Below are 25,895 nucleotides of genomic sequence, written 5' to 3'. Positions count from 1 at the left end.
AAGATTGAGGAACATGCCCAAGATCACAAGGGATTTAGTGTCAAAGACAATATTAGAACTTGGGAGTTCCTGGAAACCAGTCCATGTGCTGACCATATGCTGAAACTGTTAAAAGTTTCAAAATGCTTGAAATGCCTCTAGGCTAGAAGGGAGTATTTTTCAAAAATCTGTAAATGAAACTGATGTTATGATTATTTAATCCATTTTAAAATGAATGTGGGATTTGTTTCTCAACAACAGTATTAAATGGATATTCTGTGCTTTGCTGTTTATGATCTAGGGCAATAAATATGCTCTAATCAAAGGGAGTTTGAAAACAACTATGAAGTATAAATTCCCCTTCAATACATAAGCCAAATGCTCACAATTGTAAGAGGCTTTGAAATGCAAAATGTATAGTCATCGCTGGGTACATGCACAAGAGGAGCATGTGGACAATATTCAGCTGACCTTACAAATTGAGGCAAAATTAATTATAGGCAAGAAGAAACATTTTTGCCTCTGGGTATGGAGGTCTTATTTAGAAAAGATATACTAGTTACTATTCAGCTGATATTGCAAGTAACACAAACAAGATAAAAGTTGAATTAGCCCTACTGCAACAGCTTGTACGGGTCTCTATCCATGTCTCAAATATAATCCTTTGTCTCCTGACAGAATGACTGTGTTATCAACAAAAGTAAAACAAAACAAAACAAAAAAAGTGAATAAAAATCTGACACTTCTAGCAGAGAAAACAGTGTAAAACTGTAGTATCCCATCTGGGAGGTTTTTTTAGTCCTTTTGTAGAGAACTGTGTACTTCTGACTGGTTATTTTATTTGTCATTTCTGGTCAACTTACAGAAATCTATACGTATATTTTACCAACACTATTACCTTAACCAAACTTTTAATCTCATAAAAAAGATATCCAGTTCATTTGGCAGGATCCATTTTCCATAAACCCATGCTGATTGATATTATATTACCTTCCTTCAATTCTTTATTAATTGAGCACCATATCAGCCATTCTATTATTTTGCCCGAAATCAATGTCATGCTGGCAGGTCTATAATTACCTAGGTCATCCTGTTTACCCTTTTAATATATTACCACAATATTAGTTTTCTTCTAATCTTCTGAAACTTCCCATGTGTTCCTAGAGTTATTGAACAGCAACCCCAGCAAGCTCCTTGGCCAGCTCTTTTAAAAATTCTTGAATGTAAATTATCCAGACGTACTGATTCTTAAATGTCTAACTTTAGGAGCTGTTGTTTGACATCCCTTTGAGTTACTATTGTAATGTAAACTATTTCATTATATGATTTGACCACATCTGGGTTTTTTTCGTAACCACAGAACAAGAATATTTATCGAACATGGCAGCCTTTTCTGCATTCTTATTGATGTTATTATTATTATTATTCCCTCTAGTAATTGACCAATACTATTGTTAGAACATAAGAACGGCCATACTCTTTGTGTCCTTTTGCATCCCTTATTAATTTTCTAAAATTTCTAGCTTCTAATTTATATTAATTACTACCAACTTCCCATCCCCCTTCATTTTTTTTTTAAGATGACTACTTTGCCTCTAAGGCAGGTTGTTTTTTAAAGTAGTGTGGCCTTCTTTCTTGATTGTAGCATTGAGTAAAATTCTTTAACAATTCCCAATCAATCATTCACAATTTTTCTGTTTAAATTCTTTCTCCCAACTGATTTGGCTCATAAGTGTTTTTGGCTTTGAAAACTAGCCTTTAAAGCACCAACTATATATATTACTGTGTTGGGCTTTATTCTATTTGTACATAATAAACATGGTTAACTCATGATCACTTGTACATAAGTTACCACTAATTTTTAGTTCTATGATCAATTCCTCTTTATCTGAAGATAAAGGTCTAATATATAGAATATAAAGATGAGGTCTAATATATAGAATTCCCTCATGTTGGATGCAATGCTTCTTAAGTTAGGAAATGGTCATCTATAATATTTAGAAATTCCAAAGATGTTTTAGTACTGGCAGTATAAAACCTCCAGCATATGTCACTCAGATTGAAGTCTCCTATAATCAAACAGCTTTTTTCCTACACAACATAGATAAGGTGCTTAAGGAGCTGGCCATCCTGTCTCCTAGTATGATTTGGCAGTCAGCAGCAGACATCAACTAATACCCCATCCAGTTATTGATCCATAAGCATTCAAGATCATTTTCTTACAAGGTATCAGTGACTCAGAAACAGGTAATGTTATTTCTGACAGAGTGCCACTCCCTCTCCCTGTTTGTTCACTTGATCATTCCTAAATAGGTTATAACTATTTTGAAGTATCAGAGGGATAGCCGTGTTAGTCTGGATCTGTAAAAGCAGCAAAGAGTCCTGTGGCACCTTATAGACTACCAGACGTATTGGAGCATAAGCATTCATGGGTGAATACCCACTTCGTCGGATGCATGTAGTGGAAATTCAGGTTTCAGTAAAGCCAACTAAGTCGAATTTATGCTCATAAATGAGCAATTTCTCTTGTTTGTTTCTCAAACTTCTAGTATGAGAGCATCAGCAATTTGTTCCTTCATTTGTTCCTTCTTTTTGCCCTCCCCTTTTGTTATTAATTCAATGCCATCCTGACTTGTCAACCTGTGCCCAGGAAGATTGGTTTCCCTTTTATTGAGATGGAGGCCATCCAAACTGTTCAGCCCCCTCTCCCTATGGAAGGTGGACCAGTGTTCGACAAAATCAAACCCCTCTACTTTATACCACTTACCTAGCCAGTGGTTCACTTCCAGAATTTTCTGACCACCTCTCAAAGCGAGGGAAAAATGTTACTCTGAGGGGATCTACTCTGAGGGAATGTTACTCTGAGGGGATCTAGCTACCATCTCCGGCTACAGAGAGCTGTAAGATCTGCTGTTGTAGAAGAAAGCTGGGCAGGGTAGGGCCCTAAGTTGTTCACCTGATCAGGAATAATAGTAATGGTAAGTATAGAGTTTCCTGGTTATGTTTGCTTGGTATGGAGGGACAATAGCATTCCAAAGTGTGTCATTAAAATGACATACCAGCCCCTAGAATATGCTTATCCCTAAACGACTCAGTGAAGAAACATGAAAGTACAGTAAGCCTGTCAGCCATCACCAGCAAATGCCAGCTATAAAAAGCAATGATGAGTAGCGGAAAACAGCAAGTGAAGTGGGAATAAAGGAATAAGTACATTGATGCAATCCTAATATAATTGTACACACACTTAGCGCTCATACTCCAGTTACCAAGTCCACAAAACATAAGCACATTATAGCCCTCTGATAGCTGCATGACACAGGCAAAAGGATTCCCTATTTCCTATTAAAAAGATCTTTGACCCTTTTATTTCACTGCTTATCAAAGTAACAAAAAAAGTCAATAGAATATAGTCTACAAACACAAGTTATGTAATTAAGTATGGTCATATACATACAAGTCATAAGATCAGAGCTTAGTTCATTCAACAGAAGAATGCTCTTCCATGTATACCAGTTCCTGCCAAAATGGATGAAGCAGGATTAAAGCTAACAAACACATTTGTGAAAGTGCTGGGGGAGGGGGGTGAGAAAGTAATTCTTGGAAGAGGTAGTACTAAAAGTACATATAACAATAGGAATGTTTTTCTACTCACCCCTTACATAAATACTGCATACTAAATACATTTTCTTTAAGTCAGAAATATGGCTCATCTTAGAACCTTAAATTAAAAAAAGGATTGGGGTTTATTACAATGTTACTTCACAGTCTGGGGTTCTGATCCTATAAACACTTATGTACATAAGTAACTTCAGAATTTAGAAAAGATTTCCTCATTAAAGACCTGAGATTATATTAACCCTTTACATTTACATGTATTCAGTAACAATATTGGAAAGGTTGAAGTGTTCTTTGCCATTGGGGCTGCAGGAACTGTCATTCTTTGCCTGGTTGATGACACAAAACAAAGCATCAGCTTTCCCATATCTTTGTAATATTAAATGGTTTAGTAATTTTTTAGTAAGAGTTTACACTTGTTGTTTAGTTTAGTAAGAGTTGACATTGTTATTAATTTATTTCAGTAAAGCTAATATATCTGAGCAAGTCATTATCTTTGACATTTATCCACTCTCCCTTGTGGCCTCATCTCGTTGTGAAACTTCTAAAGAGTTGGGTTCCTTTCTGTGAACCCTACTAGTCTTAGCCCTGGTCTACACTAGGACTTTAGGTTGAATTTAGCAGTGTTAAATCGATGTAAACCTGCACCCGTCCACACGATGAAGCCCTTTTTTTCGACTTAAAGGGCTCTTAAAATCGATTTCCTTACTCAACCCCTGACAAGTGGATTAGCGCTTAAATCGGCCTTGCTGGGTTGAATTTGGGGTACTGTGGACACAATTCGACGGTATTGGCCTCCGGGAGCTATCCCAGAGTGCTCCATTGTGACCGCTCTGGACAGCGCTCTCAACTCAGATGCACTGGCCAGGTAGACAGGAAAAGAACCGCGAACTTTTCAGTCTCATTTCCGGAGACTGCAGGAACTGTGGGATAGCTACCCACAGTGCAACACTCCGGAAGTCGATGCTTGCCTCAGTACTGTGGAAGCACTCTGCCGAGTTAATGTACTTAATGCACTTAGAGCATTTTCTGTGCACTTAGAGCATTTTCACACACTCGAATATATAAAAACGATTTCTAAAAAAACGACTTCTACAAATTCGACCTAATTTCGTAGTGTAGACATACCCTGAGTGCACAGGGACTGCCAGGGCTCCTGCACACCTTGTAAAAGGGAAGGGAAGGGCCTGAGATAAAGCTCTGTATTAGGACAATAAGTCATTTATATGCTGTGTTTCTTTTTGAATTGTTCAGCTGAGAAGTGTTTCTAGGATATTCTCATTTTTCTTTCAAATGTTTGACTAAATGTGGGGGCATAATGTTCACAGAAATATTTAACTTTTATCCATGCTTCTATAGGTATGTATGCCTCCATCCCAACATACTTTCCAAAAGCGTTAAGAAACCCTATGCCAACTGCTAACTTCTCACTATGCAGTTAACGTAGATATGCACACATAGCTGTGCACTTTACAAGCTGTGTGAAAAAGTGTATTCCAGGTGCAGAGAACCTGATTTTCAAGGGGGCATAACTCAGTCAAGTCAAAAGGAATTTTCACTGGAACCTTAGAAGGTACTTCTCAAAAAGGGCCAATTTCATATCAAATATTGACTTCCTAGCCCCAGACATTTTGGTTGGAAAGCTGTTACAAAGAAAGAAAGAAAGTAGTAGTTTTTTATTTTCTAATAATGAAACACTGACACTTCTGCCTCCCTCCCATTTTCCCTCTAATCAAAAAAGGCTGAACAGTTTCTGCTGAAACTTGCCAAAACAAATAAATTCATCTCTAAGCAGAGGCCAAATTAGGATTATTTCTGCCTGAAAGATAAAAAATTTCAGAAAGTTACATCTGTTTAACTTAATTTTTATACTTGCTTGTGTTATTGATATAGTTCTACAAATAAGACTTGTTCATGTATTATTATACAATTACAATTAATACTTAGCACATGCATAGCACTTCTCAAAGTGTTCTATGCACAATCAGATAATGGACGCTTTATGATGCTCAGTAATATTAGATAGGATTTGGATCATTTTTTCCCCACTTTTTGTTGACTAAATTATTGTTTTTCATTAGTTCATCTTTAAAGAGGTCCTAGAAAGCAAGGAAATATTGTTACTCCCCAACACACACACAGGCTTCACAGATGAAGAGCCAGCCTAAATCAATTGCACAAAGCCATATAATGACACAGCAGCAGAACTAGGATTCAGAACTTGGGAATTTCTGGTCCCCAGACCAATGATCTGGCCACTGGAACAATGTCTCAACTGATATAATAGCGTGCTTCAGAAAGGAGAATCTATTTTAATTACCTACATACACATAGCCTTTGACGTGTGTGTGTTAGGAAGACCCCAGAGTAGAGCAATGATAATGTTTTGCCAATATATTGTTGATACACACCGTTTCTTCTGGGGGGGGGGGGGTTGGCCTCTTAATTAAAAAAAAAATCAGAGAAAACAAAGTTATGGGAAAGTATATACAGTACACCAGGACTTTGTATATAACCTTACACAGGATAGAGTTGAGCAGTCTCCTATTTTCCACGGTGGTTCCTCCCAAACTCTACACATTGAGAAAGACAGATTGTTTGAATGCTGTAAACATTAATCATGTGTCTTCTAGTCACCCACCCTCCCCAGTGCAGGAAGGGATTTGCATCCATCAAAGCCCGCTATAGGGGGAACTTGTAACCACCCCCCAGTCCAAGCCTTGCTGCATCCGTCTTGCAGCAGGAGAAGAGGGAAGGGACCGCACACAATTCTGACAGCTTTCAGAAACAAACAAAAATAACCCAGCGACATCTTGCCTTAATACAGCTGGTAGGAGGTGGGGAGAACTAACAGGGCTGCAAGGGAAACTAATAAAGGCAGGAGAGAGATCCCCGCTTCTGCCTCTGCCCAGGAGCTATTTATAAAGCAGCCGCAGCGGCAGCAGGAGGAGAGAGCTGGCAATAAAGATTTTCTCTCCCCCTTGTGTTCTGCACTCGCGCGGTGACTGCGAATAAATCCGAAGTTTCTTTCCGGCGAGCGGGCAGCCCTGCGCTGTGGCGGGAGGAGACACTGCCGGGAAGCGGAGGGACAGAGCGGAGCAGGCAGACAGACAGACGGACGAAGGGTTGTTACCTTGGAAGACGCGCAGTCCTCGGCTCGGCTGCTGCTGCTCCTGCAGGTGCAGAGCGGCGCTGCCCAGTCCGGTTGCTGCGGCGGCGGCTGCCCGCGCGCTAATCCCGCTCCTCTCCTCCTCCTCCTCAGGGTGACCACTGCCGCCGCCTGGCACTTACAGCCTGCCCCCGTCTCGCCTGCCGGGCTCATTCGCAGCAAAGGAGCCCGCGCGGGGCAGCTCCACAGAGAGGGGCAGCGCCGGGGCCGGGGCCGGGGCCGGTGCCGGGCAGCTGCCTCGAGCTCCTGGCTTGACGCGGGAGCCAAGCGGCGCAGCAGCGGATGGGGCCTGGGCGACAGCAGCAGCCAAAATCCCCGAAACAAGGGAGCAGAGGAGCAACCTTCCCCCCCCCTCCGACCCCCAGCTAGATTTCAGTGGCTCTCTGCCCCCCAGGGACTATCCATCCATCACCACCCATTCCCTTCCCTGCCCCACCCCCTTGCCAACAAACGCGTGTGTGTTTGGGGGTATTTTCTGGTCCTGTGAAAGTCACTGCTCATGTGGGTTGCTGTTAAATCCCCATGGCAGAAAACATTCCCCTGCAACGTCTGGGCTTCTCAGGCTGGCTATATCTGTCTTGCTGCTCTCCCGGGAGCATCCATGAAATCGTCCTCCCCCGAGCCCAGCAGGATTATTTGTTATGATGGAAATAGGGCTTTTAGGGAAATAAGCTCCACTTTGGAATTTACATCATCGACAAAAAGATAATCATCGCCCAGCCTTCTGAGTTGCTTCCTGTATAAACGCGCAACCCAGGTACTTCCTAACACTCAAAGCTACAAGAACCGTCCCTGCAGTTGTTTTACTTCAATTCAAGCATGGGCCATAGAGGAGCTGAGCTTGTGGAGGCTAAAGAATCTATTTTCTTACCTAAAAATCTTTCTGATATTGTTCATTGAAACATTCAGTTCTGGAGCAAAGCAGGGAAGAAGCAAAAGACCCTTATTATTTTATTACACATATGATTTATAAAGACACAATTTTTAAAAGCTGCAATTAATATAGCCTTCTGTGAGACATTAATAGTGACTGTACAATTTGGGAGGAAAAATGGCATTTTGATTCCAGCCATGCTTGAAGACCTTTGTAAATGTTAACACATTACAATGACATCTCATGCTTAGGCAAAATGTAGCATCTCTTGTAGCTACACATGTGGTTCTGCTTAGATTCATTAACAAGACTCCAACACTAGAGGCCCACAACCTAATGAAGGATATGAGTGCTTCCTGCAATAAACAGGTGTTGATAAAATCAGCTCATAACATGTGAAAGACAGGTCTTTCATAAACAAAATTAAATCTTAAAGTAAATAATGATTAATAATAATTAAAGTCATTCACTTGCTACTTCTACCTAAAATTCTTGAGATCTTTTCTGATCATTTAAAACTTCTTTTCATCACTGCAGATAATTCTTAAAGTTGTAGAAACTTGATAGTTTGCTCATGCTATACTTACCATCTCCCATCTAGTAACCTACAAGTTTGCACTACCTTACCTATAACATCACTATTTCACATCATAGTCAGAGACAAATACTGTGAACAGAACAGAAAACAGATATACCAGTTCCAAGTACTTTGAAAAGTTAGTTGTTTTCTTTTTAAAATGTGTTCTCTCAAAGGGAGATGAATTATTATACTTTGCTGATAGAAATTTCACTTTTTGGGTGCATTTGCACTATGATAAGGAGACAGAGGAAAGACTGTACATGTAAAATGATCAACATTACACAATTATGTCAACCTGCAATGTAGGGCACATGGAAAGCAAAACCTAATCTCTGAGAGGTTTCCGCTTCATCTGCGCTCATCAGTGTAATCAGCTTTTCATCTTGACATGGGATAAATGCAACCTCCCTGCTGCTTCATTTACCCTACAGAGACAGCTACTGTAGATTTGTATGAAACAAAACAAGTACAGAGTTTAGGAGGAAGTGTCTTGACTTAAATTTCCTGCAAGTATCCCATTCTTAGGACGCATTGAAGTTTGAGGTCTTCTACCAGCAGAGTTCCTACCCAGGTTAGATATGAAAACCATTCATTATATATTTAATATGGCAGTTGAGCTACCATCTGAGGAACTAAGACTCACTTTTAGCTGAACTATAATTTTGTTAGTTTGTAGATGGGAAATAGTGGTACTTATTGCTCAAAGAAGAGCTCAGCAGCACTCAAAGATGAATTTCCTGAACAACTTCAGGCTCCATTCAGTGGAAATAATCAAGGTGATTGTATGGTTGTATTGCTTTGTTCAACTGGGTATGCAAAGGTTCCTACAACTGGAGATTCATAGCAGGAGAACAAATAAGTGCCTCCTTTACACATAGTAATATTCCTGCAAGGAAAGGAGCAAAGTGTCTTGTGAACTGTGGCTCTGTCACCCTCCCAATACATAAACAATTTCACATTGACACTAGTTCTCCAAAGCAAGAAGTAACATCTAAAGTGCAAAAGTGCTAGGGGACAGGAAAAGTAACTCGAAGCATTCTAACCCAAACCTACCAGAGTAGAGTACTGTGTAGGGAGGACAAGAAAGAACTCTTTATTTATGGGAAATATAAAGACTAGCAACACATTTTTCCAAGGGTGGGAAAATATGTTTTGCTTACACACCATGGGATTTAGTTTTTTCAATACAACTTGCCCTTCAAAAAGTTACTCTTGACTTCAGCAAGATGCTCATAAGCACACATTATACCCACACCAATCCGGCCATTTTGGGTGGTCCAACCGTGGACTCTTTTCTCTTTCCCCGAGGGAGGGACTCAAAGTTACAGTTATTGCAGAAAAGGGCATGCCCCTGTCACAGACTCCTTTCACAGCCACTATTCTTCCATTGAGTTTCTCTCCATCCTACTTTCAGGGTCATAGGGCAGGGCTTGAGCAGCTCAAAGTCAGATTTCTTGGCTAAGGTCAGGATGGTGTCAGGTCCCAGATTCAGGGCAAGGGGCAGAATTCAAGTCAGAGCCAAAGTTGATGCCAGGACCAAAGTCAGTCATGACAGCCTACCTGAGCACTTCCTGGTATGCCTGTGGGCTTATATGGAGCCAAAAGACCATTCAGGAGCCTCCCAGGAAGCTGCCAAATCAGGTCTGTCAGGCAGGATTTCCCATAGTGTACATCCACTGTGATCTGCAAGTTGCCAGGAGCAACCTATTTACAGCTGCTGCCAAGTGGCAGTGTGGAGGTGTTAGTTACCTGGTTAGTCTGCTGACCCAAGTTTGAGTCCTAGCGCTCCTTACAGCTACCCGTGGAAAGGCAGTGGCTCTGCAAAATACTGCATCTTCCCTCCTAGCAGAGAGAGTTTTCTATCTCCCTTACAAGCCACTACAGCAGGGATGTCAAACTTTCATTAGAGAGGGCTGAGTCCCATTTTTAATTATGGGACATGAACTGAGACACAAAATTAGGATTCCATACTCCCCTCAACCCATAGAAGAATGTCCACTGCTGTCAATGGGAGGTTTACACAGATGATATGGCCCTTATCTACTAAATAAGCTCTGGGTTTTTATTTGTTCAGAACTTTGATGAACACATTTTCCCCTCAGGAAATGGAAGATCACGGCTATTTCCACCTCCTCCCTTCCCTCTCAATCCTCCTGTTTTCTTCATTCCCTGTTCTCTGTCCTCGTGGTTTTCCCCTGCATTCCTTCTGCACTTTCTTTCCTGCAGCAACTCCCAATCCCCCTCTCACCCCATGCCCTTTCCCCATTCTAAAGTAATCAGCAGTTAAATAGCTAATGTTTATATGCAAGTCTCATCACTGGGCAGAGTTGACATGCCAGTGTAATTAATAGGGAATAGAGGAATTCAAATCTCCCAATGCCATTGCTTCAAGATGTCTCCAAACTCGGAAAATCATCACTTCATCAGCTTACACTTGATTCACATTTGGAAAGTTAGTTTTGCAACCAGAAGAGCTAGAATTCTTCCTCCTTCTCCCCCACCACCAAGGGGGGGGGGAGCTTAGATTCTGTATAATCTGCATCTGTCATATCTGTATAGGGTACAATAGAAGAAGGTCACACATTTTGGGTATGTCTATACTGTGTTTTAAACCCCATGGCAGTGAGACTCAGAGCAGAGTCTATAGACTCAGATTTGTGGGGCCTGTGCTACAACACTAAAAACAGCTATGTTGACCTTTGGGCTCAGGCTCTGAAACCCATCCTCAACCCCAGGGTGCAGACCGCAATCCTGGACAGCTGATTTTAGCCTCAGAGCATGAGCCCGAGGCTGTAGAGCTGGGCTCTAAGATTTGCTACAGGAGGTTTTAACACCACACTGTAAACATACCTTTTGTTACTTCTGCAGGCCAAGAACACTTCACACACCAGGAGCTCTTGTGTCTTCCTCCATTCTCCCTCACAAGCTTTCTGTGCCACCCTCCCATCCCCTTCTGTTTCAGGGACTCCTTGCAAGGCTCCCATCTCCTTCCTCTTGCCCCACGCTCTGTACATTCCCCCACACTCTCCAAGAGGGGCTCTGTGATGCTCCCTTCTCCCATGTCTCCCTTAGCACCATCTCAGTGCCTCTGGGGTCCCCCCATGCCCTCCTTCCCCTACCATTGTCATCCATTCTCCTATTCCCATGCCAGAAACTGTGTCCCCCACCATGACAGGAAATTAGTGTGATCCCCCATTCACCCCATGCCTGGGACTGAATTTCCTGCATCTCCCCCACCACCCACCAGGTCAGGAGCTCTGTGTGCCCTCCATTCCCACCTCCTGGGGAACAGCAGCCAATCTGGACTGTTGCAGGAGGTAGACAGTGCTCTTCCATCTCCTTTCAGGAGCCAGAGAACTTTTTAGGTGCGGGGGGAGGAGGAAGAGCGGAAAACCAAGCTCAGGGCTCCCCCACTCCTGTCAACAATGGATTGATGTGCTCTCTGTTCCTCTTCCTTTTCCATCCTGGCAACACTCTGAGATAGAGGGAGCAGGATGAATCACCCCTTCAGCTGTAGGAGAAGCAAAGTGAGGCTGGGGGAACAGGCAGATTGTGGGCTAGGGAGACAGAATTAATGTGAGGGCTGGAGGTGCATAATTAATTGCTGAGCTGCGGAATGGACAGATAGCGGGCAGGAGACACAGAAGTCATTAGGTAGAAGTCGGAGGTTTGGGAGAGAAGCTGGAAGCTCTGCTCTATCTGGCAGCCTGCAAGTGCTCCTGCCGTGCGGGCCAGAATCACTCAGTACATTTAGGACAACACTAGTTGTCACCTATGCATGCACACAAACCAAAACCACCATAATAAAAAGATTATAAGTCTCATGATTTCAAGGGGGGTGGGGTCTCCCTCATAATTTTTGAATTCTTGGGGCTGGAAATACTGGAATTATAATAAATTGTTAAGAACCCTGTTAAGCTCAGAATGATAACTGTAAAATATATATAAAACACATTAGTATGAATGCTACACCTGCCAATGGAGTGGTAAATAAGATGTAGATTATGAAAAATAGAATTACCTTCTAGTGATAAATTATTTAACAGGAATTAATTGTCCAACAAACATTTTATTGGAATGGAATTGTCCTCAGCTAGCGTGCAAGGCTGTTGAGGTAACTGATCCCTAACTGTACTCCCCCCTCCAATTATGCAGCTCTGATTGGTTCTAAATGTCTGTTTGTATAATCTCTATGTGGTTATTGCTGAATAACCATGATTCAATTGTAATATGATGGCTATGGACATGTCAGTTGGAATTGAACCATGAACCTCTGGATAGAACAGCATAAGATGCTATTGCCTGAGCTAAAGAACCCAAATCCAGAGTTCAAAATGTAGCAGACAAAGCTATGTATGGATTATAGCAATATGTATAGTCCATACCCAGAGAGGGGGACAGAGCTCCACACAGTGAAAGCGTGAGCTACACAATTACAGCTAGGAAAACTGTTTACTTGTTATTCTAATCCCTCTGCTCTCTCATAGCTCCTTTGCTCAGTATTCAAGCTATCTGCTAAAACAAAGATGGCCACCTCAGCTTCTCACTCCTGTCTCACCACATATTACAGGAAAAAAGAAAAAACTACAGATTTATAATCTAAAGTTAATTTCACAAATTGATGGAAATACATTCAACATTAAAACTTCCACACAACACTAAGTTAGCTACTAAATCCATCAATTACTTATTCTTCATTAAACAATCCTTTCTTCTGAGTTTTTTCACATTTCTGAATAATGGTCACTTTCTGCTATATCTTGACAAAATGTAAGAGTTTACACATCTGGCTGCACTAAATACTGTGGATGTGTTTGGGGGATGCCGAAGGTAGAGAAGAGGATGGATAATACTGGATGATTCAGTCTCATGACCTACCCATATGGTCACCTAGTGAATTGATCATATGAGCTTGAGATCAGCAGATTGACATTTATAAGCCACGTAGAACATTTATACAACTCTAAACACAGGCAGTTTTATTCACTGATACTTACTAAAAATAAACTAATATATTACAACACATTCATGTGATCCTGTTCTCTCTAAAATACCATAGTTTATCACAGGACCTAGCAAAACTGAGTGCAGATAAAAAAACCCAAATGAGACTATGTGACTTCAGCATAAGCTTAAGAGAAAGAGCAAAATGAACAAAGACACCAAGCAGAAGAAAACTACGAAATGGAACTGGCTGACTATTATTAAATGCAATATGCAAACATTTGGAGTAGTTTTTTCAAAATTGAATTTAGCTTGGCATTATTGCAGGCTATGCCTAGTATTAAAGTTGTCCAATACTTCCTATTACAAGACTGCTTATAACTTTGCCAAACTTTAACCATTTGGGCTGAAATTTTCCACGTTAGGAGTCTGTCTCAGTATGATTTTTTTCCCCAAAACTTTCAGCAAAAATGGTTGAGTCAGTGCTAAGAACTAGGGTAGGTAATACATTGTTTTGCCCAAGTTAAAAAGGTTCTTGAGACCCTTTCCCTAGAGCCCCATGCTTTGGAGCACAGCCTTCAAATGTGGCAGGTGGTAGCCTTTGTGTCAGGGATTTGCCATCCCCCAAATCTGGCCAAGTTATAAGCCTTTGCAAAATTGCAGTTTACATATGCTAAGTAGAGAATTGCAAGAGTCTAACAGCTAAGTTTCTTGTGCTGACCAGACTCTGCATATGTTATCTCTGTAGAGCAACGGTGTCAGAGACTATGTCTACCCTGCAATAAAAGAGCTGGAGCACAGCCCTGGCTGACTTAGGCTGAAGGTCTATAAGATTGCAGTGTAAACATTTGGACTTGGGCTGGAGTCTTGGCACAATGGGTCCCAGAACCCGGGGTTCCAATTCAAGCCCAAATGCCTGCATTGCTATTTTAAGCCCTGCAGCCTGAGCCCTGTGAGCCTGAGTCAAGTGACTCGAGCTCTGAGACTTGGTGCCATGGGTTTTTTATTGCAGTGTAGCCATATCTAAAAAAGCCTTTCCCTGTAATGCTCTGGGCCTGGTCCAGGTTTCAGAAATAAGAGGAAGGAGCCCATCTCTCTTGTGTTGCCCATGACCTCCCTTTTGGCACCCAGGCAGCATAGAGGAAGAAGCCATCTGATCTGAATGCATTGGGGACAAGAGCCAGACTAGGGAAGTAGGGAAAGGAGTAGATTGAGAAAAGGAGTCTGGCAAGACTGGGACCAGACGGGGGCAGGAAAACTGTGACAGAGTTGGGGGTGGGAGGGAAGACTAGGAGTGGTAGCAGGGAGGCGGGGGAGACTGGCAGCTTGGGGGAATGGGAGCTGGAACTGGTTGGGAAAGGAGGTTGAGACTGCAAACTGTGGGAGGGGAGAGGAAGATAGCAGGAGTGGCTCCAGCCGTCTTGCATATTTCAGCTCTGCTTAGGGAAGCACCTACTGTGACTAGCTGCCTTCCCTACTGGCCAGTCTCTTGGGAAAGAGTAGCCAGTCAGGCCTGCTGCAGGAAGTAGGCAGATCACTTCCCCTATCCCCCAGAAGCAGACACCATTCTCACAGGAGGGAGCAAAATGAGCCCAGCAGCTGGGGGTGGGGTGGGGAGGAGGGAGCAGAAGCACTTCTTTGAGTAATGGGACGGCTACTCTCTGCACCTCCCTTCTCTCCCCCTGCAACACCAGGCCTGGTAAGGGGAAGAGGTAGATAAAGAACCCTTCGGGGTGCCCCGCATCCCAGCCTGGAATGGTGAGAACAGGACCTCAGTGCAGCCTCTTTCACCACCCCCACCCCCAGACCTTGGGGGGGAGGGGGCAGTTAAGAGCCCAGGAGGAGCAGAGGTGAAGTTGTGAGAAAGGGGTCAGAATTGATAGGGGAGCTAAGCAGATGTAGAGGCAACACTGACAGGGGCAGGCAGATGTGGAAGTGAGAGCTCCTGCAGTGGGGGCCCAAAATCAATTTAATAAATTGGAGAGTATTGGCTACACTAACTGTCACACACGTTGGGGGTCATCAAGGAGAACTCAAAAATCAAAGGACAGACCAAAACCAAAACATCATTTAACAAACAGTCATGATTCTGGGGGTGTGACTCATGAATGGGTGGGGGAAGAGAGAGAGATCATACAAAGAACTGGGACTGGCTGGACAAAGTGGATGGGATAAGGAGCCAAAAGAGAGAGCAGAGGTGGTGGGAAGACTGAGATTGGAGGAGGAGCCCAGGGAGGGAGACTGGGAGCCAATGGAGGGGTCAGGGGAAGGGGAGGCACAAATAGGATGAGGAACCGGGGGGGACGGGGACAGACGATGGGATGACAGGGAGACAGTGGGAGATGCGACTTTGACAGCAAACCTGGAGGGGAAGATTGGGATTCGATAGACAAGGAGACTTGAACTGGGTTGAGGAGCCAAGGGGTAAGGAGAGACAGGATTGGGACAAAGACAGGTTGGAGGGGATGGGATAGAAAAGGGTCATAGCTTAGGAGAAAGAATCTGTAATCACTACAGCACACTCTCCTCCAGAGCCTGGAATGCAACTCAGGATTCTTGAGTCTCACAATTCCTCCACTGTCAGTGAAACCAACTGAAAAAGTCTCTTCCTCCTCTCGTGCTGTTCCACAAAGAGGATGACAACCTACTATTGTTAGTTCAAGTGGCAGCATTCTGTGCAGTGGACCTAAAGGTTTCAACCCTGCTGATGAACGATATTAGTGTTAACGAGACATCACATGATGGAATTTGTTTTTTCAGTTTGCTTAAAATACCACTTAGGAAATTACATAAAAACGATGTTAAAAGAACATTAAGGTTGCAAGATTAAGCACTCAAAAGTTAGGAAATGCTAGAATTAAGGTTGCCTGTGTAACCTGAAGTTATCCCTCTTGTACATATGCATTATGGTATGGTCTTTAGCTACATGACCACGTACTATTTTTTCCTCACAGGACCCCTCCCATATTCAGCGCCCAGGATGGAGAGTGCTCAGTTAATGACAGGTTTTAGAGTAGCAGCTGTGTTAGTCTATATTTGCAAAAAGAAAAGGAGTACTTGTGGCACCTTAGAGACTAACCAATTTATTTGAGCATAAATTTTGTGAGCTACAGCTCACTTCATCGGATGCATTCAGTGGAAAATACAGTGGGGAGATTTATATACACAGAGAACATGAAACAATGGGTGTTACCATACGCACTGTAACGAGAGTGATCACTTAAGGTGAGCTATTACCGGCAAGGGGGGGGGAAACTTTTGTAGTGATAATCAAGGTGAGCCATTTCCAGCAGTTGACAAGAACGCCTGAGGAACAGTGGGGGGTGGGGGATAAACATGGGGAAATAGTTTTACTTTGTGTAATGACCCATCCACTCCCAGTCTCTATTCAAGCCTAAGTTAATTGCATCCAGTTTGCAAATTAATTCCAATTCAGCAGTCTCTCGTTGGAGTCTGTTTTTGAAGTTTTTTTTGTTGAAGAATTGCCACTTTTAGGTCTGTAATCGAGTGACCAAAGAGATTGAAGTGTTCTCCGACTGGTTTTTGAATGTTATCATTCTTGACGTCTGATTTGTGTCCATTGATTCTTTTACATAGAGACTGTCCAGTTTGGCCAATGTACATGGCAGAGGGGTATTGCTGGCACATGATGACATATATCACATTGGTAGATCTGCAGGTGAACAAGCCTCTGATAGTGTGGCTGATGTGATTAGGCCCTATGATGATGTCCCCTGAATAGATATGTGGACACAATTGGCAATGGGCTTTGTTGCAAGGATAGGTTCCTGAGTTAGTGGTTCTGTTGTGTGGTGTGTGGTTGCTGGTGAGTATTTGCTTCAGGTTGGGGGGCTGTCTGTAATCCTGTCTCCCAAGATCCGTGAGAGTGATGGGTTATCCTTCAGGAGAGGTTGTAGATCCTTGATTATGCACTGGAGAGGTTTTAGTTGGGGGCTGAAGGTGATGGCTAGTGGTGTTCTGTTATTTTCTTTGTTGGGCCTGTCCTGTAGTAGGTGACTTCTGGGTACTCTTCTGGCTCTGGTCACTTGATTACAGACCTAAAAGTTGCAATTCTTCAACAAAAAAACTTCAAAAACAGACTCCAATGAGAGACTGCTGAATTGGAATTAATTTGCAAACTGGATCCAATTAATTTAGGCTTGAATAAAGACTGGGAGTGGATGGGTCATTACACAAAGTAAAACTATTTCCCCATGTTTATTTCCACCCCCCCCCTCAGCCCCCACTGTTCCTCAGATGTTCTTGTCAACTGTTGGAAATGGCCCACCTTGATTATCACTACAAAAGGTTCTCTCCCCTCCCCCCTCTCTCCTGCTGGTAATAGCTCACCTTAAGCGATCACTCTCATTACAGTGTGTATGGTAACACCCATTGTTTCATGTTCTCTGTGTATATAAATCTCCCCACTGTATTTTCCACTGAATGCATCCGATGAAGTGAGCTGTAGCTCACGAAAGCTTATGCTCAAATAAATTTGTTAGCTTCTAAGGTGCCACAAGTACTCCTTTTATTCGCAGTTAATGTTTTGTTCTATCCCCACTGTTCAACATGTGGTCTAAGGCCTTATTTACTGCACACTATTCAAACCCTGCTCTGAAGACAGAATTTATTTATTTCCTCATGGACTTTTCATGTAACAACCATCTCTTATTATCCAAGTGCTTCCCAAACATTAGTTTATCTTCACAACACCCCTGTGAGGTGACGGGGCAGGTATTACCCCACTTTATAGATGGGGATCTGAGGCACAGAGAAATTAAGATTTAAGAGTATCCACTAATTTTGATTTTTCAGAAGCATTTTCTCAACATTATATAGCACTTCATATGTTCAAAGCACAGCTCCCATTGACTTTAGTTGCAGTTGTGAGTGCTCAGCATTTGTGCAAGTCAGACAAGTGTCTCAAGGGTCTCAAGTTGGGCACACAGAAAATTAGTGACCACCTGTGAAAAGTTTAATTTAAGTGACTTGATTAGCATAACATGAGAACTCTGCCATAGAGACAGGGATAGAATCCAGTTCACCAGGGCAGCATCAAACTGTCTTAACCATGAGACCACTTTCTCTTCCTGCATTCCCTTGCCCCAGTACTACAAATAGTACACATCTTTCTGCTTCTACAGCAAGCGAGACCTTGGCTCTACAGACAACAGCCTCCATTACTACACAACTCCGATTCATCCCCAGAGCAGAGTAGAGTAGAAAATTCAGTATGTAGCTATTTAATTAAAGGCTGTATCATAACGCGCACACACACGAGGGCAAATTAAGGTTGCTCAGGAAACCTTAATTCTTGCATCTAACTTTTGAGTGCTTCACTTTGCAATTTTAATAATGTTATTTTACAGTACTTTGTGTATGTAATATTCACTACATTAAATAATTTGATCATTTGCGGATACATAGGATTGTAAAACCTTCAGAACCAACACTGGATTGACTTTAATAAAGCACTTTAGGTTAATTTTATGCCTTTGGGCATGCACCTAGGTTTTGCACGCTAACAATGAGAAGATGAAAACTAAGAAAATTTCACTATAACTGTTTGATTTTCTTTTGCCTGTCATGTGTAGTGGTGCTGTATGCTGACAGACAAGACTTTAAGCTACAGCTTCCCAAGGGTACTAACATTTTCAATTATAAAAATCTTTGTTATGTCTATATTATATAAAGACTCCCCCTTGCATTTTTCCTTGATAGAATTTCATGCTTGGTAAAATGTCTAGATTTACAGCCCAGAAGTCTTCCATTCAGCCACAGAACAAGTACAGCGCCAGTAGTACAAGCTTCCTCGCTGCCCTTCAACTGTAACCTGAAGGAGCCACACTTCTACAAGTGCAAGAATAGTTGATTTTCATGCCTATTCAATCTTCTGCCTCTCTGCTAGAACTATCAGCAAGAATGCCAATTAATGCCAGTTATGGTGTGTGGGTCTTTGTTTGTCTGGTTTTTTTTAAAATTAAATTAATGTAGGCACCTTCACTGGGTAAAAAAAAACTGAGACCTAACTCTTTTCATATTATCTTTTCAACAGCTATCTGGAACAGGACAGCAGACTATAGGACTGTGCAGAGGGACTTAAGGCTCCTGTGTCATCTGGATTTCAGATGTTTTAACTTTGACTGAAGTTTTAGGGTAATAGGGTAACTGTGCTCATACACAGTTGCAGGTTGGTTTTGTTGCCTGTACATAGGATATATAGTAAAAGGGGCTCTACTGCCTCTCTGGGGAGAGGGAAATAGGGGCTGGGAGAAAGGAGGTCCTGTAAGGAAAATCTTAGTTACAACCAAGCTTGGAGCAGCCGAAAGTAGAAATCTGAGTTAGAGGTTGTATGTCTTGTTGTAATCTGAGTTAGAGGTTGTATGTCTTGTAATGTAAATTACTCCCTTCCTGACTGTCATAAATATAAAGGGAAGGGTAAACACCTTTAAAATCCCTCCTGGCCAGAGGAAAAACCCTTTCACCTGTAAAGGGTTAAGAAGCTACGGTAACCTTGCTGGCACCTGACCAAAATGACCAGTGAGGAGACAAGATACTTTCAAAGCTGGAAGGAGGCGAGGGGGAGAAACAAAGGTTCTCCCTGTCTGTGTGATGCTTTTTCCGGGAACAGAAAGAAATGGAGTCTTAGTAAGTAATCTAGCTAGATATGCATTAGATTCTGTTTTGTTTAAATGGCTGAGAAAATAAGCTGTGCTGAATGGAATGTATATTCCTGTTTTTGTGTCTTTTTGTAACTTAAGGTTTTGCCTAGAGGGATTCTCTATGTTTTGAATCTGATTACCCTGTAAGGTATTTACCACCCTGATTTTACAGAGGTGATTCTTTTACTTCTATTAAAAATTCTTCTTTTAAGAACTTGATTGCTTTTTTCATTGGTCTTAAGATCCAAGGGTTTGGGTCTGTGTTTACCTATGCAAACTGGTAAGGATTTTTATCAAGCCTTCCCCAGGAAAGGGGGTGTAGGGTTTGGGGAAGATTTTTGGGGAAAGACGTTTCCAAGCGAGCTTTTTCCCTGTTATATATATTTGTTAGATGCTTAGTGGTGGCAGCAAAAAAGTCTGTACCTTGGGGAAGTTTTAACTTAAGCTAGTAAAAATAAGCTTAGGGGGTTTTCATGCAGGTCCCCACATCTGTACCCTAGAGTTCAGAGTGGGGAAGGACCTTGACACTGACATTTTGCTTTTTTGTTAAATTTGGACTATATGCAGCACATATACAGTCTGCCCAGAGCAGGGTAGAATTCTATCCATTTGCATCATTGGGGACTAACAACTTCAATCACTATCAGTTTGGGCTAGGTTCAAGAGGTGAAAAGCACTATAAACCCACTGATACTCCACTGAGCCAGTGGCTCTCAACCTTTCCAGACTACTGTACCCCTTTCAGGGGTATGATGGGTCAAGTTTCACCTCACTTAAAAGCTACTTGCTTACAAAAATCAGACATAAAATACAAGTGTCACAGCGCATTATTACTGAACATTTGCTTACTTTCTCATTTTTACCATATAATTATAAAATCAATTGGAATATAAATATTATACTTACCTTTTAGTGTATAGTATATAGAGCAATGTAAACAAAAAGAAAAGGAGTACTTGTGGCACCTTAGAGACTAACCAATTATCTAAGGTGCCACAAGTACTCCTTTTCTTTTTGCGAATACAGACTAACATGGCTGCTACTCTGAAACCTGTCAATATAAACAAGTTATTGTCTGTATGAAATTTTAGTTTGTACTGACTTTGTTAGTGCTTTTTATGTAGCCCTGTTGTAAAACTAGGCAAATATCCAGATGAGAAGATATACTTCCGGGAAGACCTCTGCATACTGCCAGGAGTACATGTACCCCTGGTTGAGAACCACTGCACTAAGCTATCCATTTCTCCAAAACAACAAATAAAGTTGTTGTTTTTTGGGGGGGGGGAAATCCCTCTATTTACAACTCTTTAACCATTAACCGTTTTACATATGACACTGTAATGATATGCAGTTGTAGTCACCTTTGACTTTGTTTACAATAAGAACTGTTATATAAGCAAGTGATTCCAAATTCAGACAGTGGAAAACCAGTGTTGCCCAGTACTGCTACAATCTTCAAAATGTCTGCAGGTCAAATCTCAAAGTTATAAAATCTCTCCCACACATGCCCATTTAAAGTTTCAGACAATGATCAACTAATTGTTTAGGATAGCACAGCCATCAAGAGTCTCAGAATAAAAGACTATGAAAGGCAGCAACTGTCAGCTGGGTAGATATTTAGAAAGCTTCTAAAAATAATGAATGTAAAAAGAATCAGCTACTTGCTTATATTGGAAGAAAACATAGTGATAAGCTGTTTGAGAACTTTACTGACACATATTTCTAGCCAAGAAGAAAGTGGAGCTCTTTTGTCAGAGAACTGACATTTTTAAAAACCCTTAGGAAAAGAAAGCTTGAAAGCAAACAGCCTAGTGTATATCCACTTTCCATTAATGAAGTGGTGAACCAATAAATAAATCTGCATTGCTCGTTTTGAGCAGTAGAAGATGGTATATTCCTGAGGTACAGTGCTGGGAACTGGGTGGGGGAAGGAGGGGGGGGAAATTGGGCTGGTGATTTTCCCTGTGTGATTCATGAGGGGCTCTGGGAGCATTCATGCAATATAGTTGGGTGTGGGGCTCCAGTGATAACAGCACCTGGAGAGGTTTGCTGCTGGTTACTAGCAAGGCATTGTGAGAGACAAGGCCGGCTCTAGTGTTTTTGCTGCCCCCAAGCAGTAAAAAAAAAAAAAAAAAACTGTCGCCGCCGAAATGCCGCCACGGACGGCAGGGGAGAGAGAAGCTGTTGCCGAATTGCCGCCGCCGCGGAAACCCTGCCGCCCCTTTCCTACTGCTGCCCCAAGCACCTGCTTGGAACGCTGGTGCCCGGAGCCAGCCCTGGTGAGAGAGCCCAGGCTGGAGAGAGTTAAGGGGGCACAGCGGTCCCATGGCCCCAGGCTGCACCCCAGGGATCCTATCACACTGTCTTCTTGCTCTTTCATCAGTACTCCCAGGGCTTCTTGGAAAGGACTCAAGGTCTTTTGCTGCCTTCTTCATCGGCCTCTCCTGCTCCTCATGGCTCTCCAATAGCCTCTGCTGTATCTACCTCAGCCTGATTGGGTCACAGGACCAATAGTCACATGATCTTAATTTTCCCTGTCTGGGGAGGAGAGTGTTCTGTCACAGGTGGGGCTGTGACCCATCTTCCTTTAAAGGGCCAGCTATCCTGTGACAAAGCACAACATCTTATATTTATAGAGCATCCCTTCATCATGAAGAATCCCAAAACATTGTACAATGTTATCTTTGTACATATCAAGAATCGATTCACCCCAACACTACATTGCAACAATTTCACGTAAGTAACATGTCAGTAGTAGAAATAGTGTACAGCAGAACTACAGGACATTAAGCGTACCATGTCCAAAGGAAACTGACAAAACCGGTTGAACAAAGTCAATTATATTTACGCTTACCCAAAACAGTTTACTAAACAATATATTAGTGTTTGAAAGAACTTTGCTTTTAAATAAAAACTGTTTTCCCCCCCCCCAAAATTTCCACAATACCTGGGGAAGATATTTGGCAAAATGTTACTTAGAAAGGGGGTTCTGCAGTGTTTGGAGGACTGTTTTCACAACTCTAAGTGCTAGATTATTAGTATTAGTATTTAAATAATGGAAGCTGAAATTCTACAGAAGATGATATCTTAATTCCTTTCATTCTCTAGGGAAAGTTTCCCTTTTACCAGTGAAAACTATTGATGTGGATTTTTCAAGCCCTCTCTTGTTTACTTTAATTTCCCCTCCTCTATTTTATTCTCTCAATTATTCTTCTGAATCTCTCTGCTATTGTTTTAGGGAGTTCACTTCTTTTTTTTCCTAGTCCACTTTACATCTCATTTAATATCTACATCAGTGTAGCTAAGGTGAATGTTTCTAAGTATCCTGCTGTTCCCTTTTCCTAAATAAAGTTTATTTTGCAAGTTTCTTGTGTGTAAAGAAATCCTCTCAAGTCTTCCCTCACAGATATGGTCTTTGCAAATATTATGGTTAGGGCCCTACCAAATTCATGGCCAAGAAAAATGCGTCACGGACAATGAAATCTGGTCCCCCCAAATCTGGTGGTTTTTGTGTTTTTACCCTATACTATGCAGATTTCACAGGGAAGACCAGTGTTTCTCAAACTGGGGGTCCTGACCGAAAAGAGTTACAGGGGGTCACAAGGTTATGGGGGGGGGGAAATCATAGTATTGCCACCCTTACTTCTGCACTGCTGCCTTCAGAGCTGGGCGGCCAGAGAGCAGCGACTGTTGGGTGGGTGCCCAGCTCTGCAGGCAGCAGTGCAGAAGGGTGGTAATACCATACCATGCCATCCTTAATTCTGCGCTGCTGCTGGCGGTGGCTCTGCCTTCAGAGCTGCTTTCAGCTGCTCTCCAGCTGCCCAGCTCTGAAGGCAGTGCCACAGCCAGCAGAAGCAAGGGTAGCATTACCGCAAGCCCCCCAAAACTCCTTTTTGGGTCAGGACCCCTACAATTACAACACTGTGAAATTTCAGATTTAAATAGCTGAGATCATGAAATTTACTATTTTAAAAATCCTATGACTGTGAAATTGACCAGAAAGGACCATGAATTGGGTAGGGCCCTAACTAAGGGATTTCTAGAAAGGAAAATTTGAAAAAGGGTCCCTCTGTGTTGAGCTGTGCTGAAAGCACTAATCTTCACATATTTCTACTTTGCATTGGGTCACTGTATTAGCCAGCTAGTATTTCCAAAGTGTCATGGTCATCAGCAGGTCTCACAATTAATAGGTTGCATATCATTCCTCCGCCATTCTGGTTTTTTGTAGGAATCTTTGCCTGTTTTGTGGAAACAGGCATGAATATATGGAATGGTTTGCAGAGAAGGTGACCGGAAAAAAAAAAGTTTAAGATACATCTAGATGTGCTCCTCAAAGAGGCTATTAGAAATAAAAGAAAGTGGGATTAAGGTAGATTGCATTGGAAAACTTCTTCCTATTTCTAAAATTTCTTATTCATTCGTTATAATTTGTTGGTAACAAAGTTACCATATACTATTACGTATTAACCCATTAACAGCACTTTTTGGAATGAAACAATTGTAAAATAGATCACATTCCAGCAATGTACAGTAACTTTCAGAACCTGTTTAAAGGGAGTAATGTCTAATCTGCATGCATTTGCTTTCGACTAGGCCACATAACACTGATGGAAACTAAGGATCTAATCTTAAAACTGAAGTAAAATTTCCAGCTGTTATACCAACTCTTTTCCTGGTGTTAGGCACATCACTTTACCTCTCTGCCTAACTTCCTCCCACCCCCACCCCATCTATAAATTGGGAATATTAAATTTACCTGACTGACAAGGGTAACGTGAGCGTGATGGGATGAACCAGCCCCATATTGGATGGGGAAGGTTAACGCCTCTCTGATGGTGGAAGAAACCACACCCCCACATCCCTACTGGGCATGCTCCAGGTGTAGCACAGTAAAAGAGGGAGCAGCCCAGCTCAGTCTGGGCTGACTGCCGGAGGGGAAGGCTTCTCCTTGCCGGCTCCCAGCTGGGAGCAGTTAGAACCCCAGACCATGGAAGCTAGAGGCCTAAGCAGATGTCCAGCTCCCTGCAGACTCCCCAGGGAGGTCTGAGCTACAGGGAGTTGCAGTAGCTGAGAAACCCGGAGATCCCAAAGACACACAGACCACCATCACGAGTAGCTCAGTAGGAAATAGCGCAGGGTTGGGGAGACTAACTATTGTCCCCATGATAGTCAGTGTGTTGCGGACGGATCCCCACTGACTCAGTGGCAAGCACCCTCACCACTGACAGGGCCCTGGGCTGGGACCCGATGGAGCAGGGAGAGCCTGGGTCCCCCTACCCTGGCCACCACCCACCCCCTTGCATGGTGGCCCACACACCCCCAACTGGCCATACAGCCCTGTCCCAGAGGACAACTCTTTTGAGTCTGGCTGCTAGGCCCCACTAACCCAGGGTATCTCTATTGACTCTGGCCGCTAGGCCTTGCAAACACAGGGTAGCTCTGACTCTGGCCACTAGGCCTCGCTGCCGTGTGAAGAAGGGTGACCCCATTGACGTGGGTCATGAGACTGTATCACCCTGTGGATCAAGGCAATTATATAGACTCTGGCCATTGGGTCTTACAGCCCAGCGGATCAGGGCAACTCTATTGACTTTAGCCCTTAGGTGAAACTGCCTAGAGACACAGGGCAGCTCAAAGGACAGAGTGAACTCACCCTGCACTGGATGGGGTTCCCCTGACCCTGTCACAGTGAGAATTAATGTTTGTTAAAATGTTAGTACCAATTACAGAATTTTCAAGAAAAAGTCTATCAGATTTATAGTATGTAAATTCAGAAGCAATAGGTCTTCTGGAGAGACATCAGTTTATCCAAAAATCTTGATTCACATGCACAGTGGGAATCTGCTGTCAAAAGTTTAATCAAAAGAATCCCAGCTTTGGGGGCTGGTATTGGAAGTATGGTTTCTTCTTTGCAACAGTAGACAATTCCTTAGGTTTACAGGGGGGTAGATTAAAGACAGTAACTAAAGACTAACTATAGCAAAGGTTTTGGGTAACAGCTGTTTTTATAGATGTCACTTGTAAACTCTGGTCATTGTACTCAACCAGATGAAGCAGTGGTGTACTCTTCAC

This window comes from Lepidochelys olivacea, assembly GCF_965140295.1.
Source record: "Lepidochelys olivacea isolate rLepOli2 genome assembly, chromosome: 6".
In the NCBI taxonomy this organism is placed as follows: domain Eukaryota; kingdom Metazoa; phylum Chordata; order Testudines; family Cheloniidae; genus Lepidochelys; species Lepidochelys olivacea.
This window is presented reverse-complemented; position numbering follows the sequence as displayed.